This window comes from Amblyomma maculatum, chromosome 2, assembly GCF_055883805.1.
Source record: "Amblyomma maculatum isolate TAMU_Amacu chromosome 2, ASM5588380v1, whole genome shotgun sequence".
NCBI classification, from domain to species: domain Eukaryota; kingdom Metazoa; phylum Arthropoda; class Arachnida; order Ixodida; family Ixodidae; genus Amblyomma; species Amblyomma maculatum.
The window spans coordinates 142,232,541-142,234,913 of NC_139345.1; positions in this window are offsets into that span (position 1 = coordinate 142,232,541).

A 2,373-nucleotide genomic window follows, 5' to 3' on the forward strand; every position below is an offset into this window, starting at 1 on the left:
AGCAGACGACACGGTCCTTCTGGGTGGCGGCCAGCGGCAGTAAACAGTTCTTTAGGTAGGAAAATTACGCCTGTAGGGCCCTTCCAACGACGGTTTCACCTGAGTACGATATAGTAACGCACAACACAACTCGAATCCAAGCCTGCATATCATTCTCCTCCGCAAAGCTATCTGCCAGAATGTAACGGGAGCTCGGAATGGTTCTCGGTAGACGCAGCTACTTGTGCATCTGGTTGCCGCGCTCACACAAACGCGTTCTATATTTTGCCTTGGCGCGAAAGCAATCATGAGTGACATTAATGTTTCCCGGGGATTCGCATAGACTCTTAGAGCCACTGCTGCTTTGGCACCGTGACTAACTTAAAACCCTTCGAGATGACAGACTGGCGATTTGATAGACAGACCCATATATCTTTTCAGTTTTTAGTAAGTATAAGCGCAGGCCGAGATGTATACCAAGGCGTTGGCCGTCTTCTGAGTATGAGTGCATTTAAAACTGTACCTAAAGCACTTGTCTATTTTCGATCGAATTTCTAATAATAAAAGGTATACAAAACAGAGAAAGCGGATTCAGTTCATTACTTTATAGTTTATTCCCAACCAAAGCAAAATAATTTTAATGGGAGTGAATGAAATCTTGGGGGCGGGGGTAGAATGTGGTATAGCAATCACTGTTGCCTCTTCTTCCAATTAGGGAAAGAAAGTCGGTAAGTTTTATTTCTCTGACACTTGACTGAAAGCAGATAGTATCTCGTCCTTTGCAATAGAACAGCTAGGCTAGTCGAAATAGTTGGCTAAGCATCACACTAGTAGTACCGCGAAGCACCGCTAGGACAAGGACCAAAGCGCTGAATTGCAACTTTCTGTGCTTCTTTAAGTGTTCACCGATTTCAGAAGAAGAGTCGAAACCAACAGCATTTCTTTTGTCGTCCTTCTCTTTGTTGGCTCACCCTGCTCTTTGAGGTATTTCCAAACGAACGGACTCGCGGGTTACAAAGGAAAGTCATGACCGAAGGAATGCAACTTTGCTGAAAATACAAGAATATATTAGCCAACGCGAACTCACCGAGGTTATTCTTTTACTGCAGTTGAAAGGAGACATAGTGAACAGTGTAGGGAAAGGTCGGCGACAGGCAGAGACAGAGTCTGTTGTCCCTTCCCTACACTGTTCACGCTGCTATAAAAGACATGATGCGCCCACTAGCCCAACAAGCAACTGTTCTAAAAAATGCAGCTCAAATCGAAGGTATTGCGTTTCAGCAAGAAATAAAATAGTCTTGTCGCGTTCACGTATGGCCGGCAGAGACAGGCTGTCATTTATCACACTCAAGCGAGTGAAATATTGGAACATTGGCCTCTATATACGATAGAAGGAAAGTAGAGGTTGAACTAGAAACGATGTAGAAAGGCTGGGTGATATATGCTCACCTTTTAAAACACAAATCTGCGGCTGCCAAGACTGAGGCCACTCTTCTTCTTCTTCTTCTCCCCCGTTGTAATGGCACATACCCACAGTGGGGGATTGGCCAGAATTCGTTGTAGGTGACATAATATTTTTGATAATGAAGATTTGACTATATGATATAAATAACCTAATAATTAGGAGCTAGTGTTGCTGAAAAAATTTGAAATTTTGAGGCGATGTAATAGAAAGCAATGAAAAAAGGAATAAAATTGTAAATTACTAAAAATAATAAGGAGAAAAAATACAATTCAGACAGCTCAGCGCTAACACACAAATCTTCAGTAGCAATATTATAATTATGAAGTACTTCACACACCGGTTTTAGGGCATACCCTTTGACGGTTGCACCAAAGGAGAGGAGGACAGGAACTGTAAATGGCAGTCCTAGGCGAGCAAGAGGTATTTCTAGATAATGTCTTCTCTGAGTAGCATACCTGTGGCAGGAGAGGATGTAATGTTCAATTGTTTCCACGTCATTACATGACGCACAAAGATTGGACGGCGTGAATCCAGAGCGACATAAAGATTGAGGGAAGGAATTCTACAACGCATGAGCGTCATGGAAACCTCACATTGCCTCGAGGTACAACATCGGACATTCCAATGAAAATTTAAATGATTAAAATCCGTAGTCGCAAGGAGTGGCTCATGGCTCAAGGAGTTTAACGTTTGAAATCGTTCAAAACGGGATATATTTAGCAAGATAATATTGGGTACAACATCGGCAACAGGCCCACTGAGAGCTGAATTTGCTAAATAATCCGCCATTGTATTAGAAGCGATGCCGCAGTGTCCCGGAACCCACTGAAAACGTACTTCTTGTAAGTGTATCGGAAGGAAAAACATCAGGGTTTGTTTCAAAAGACGCATTTTCGGACTTTCTAATGCTGCTAACACTGACAGGCAGT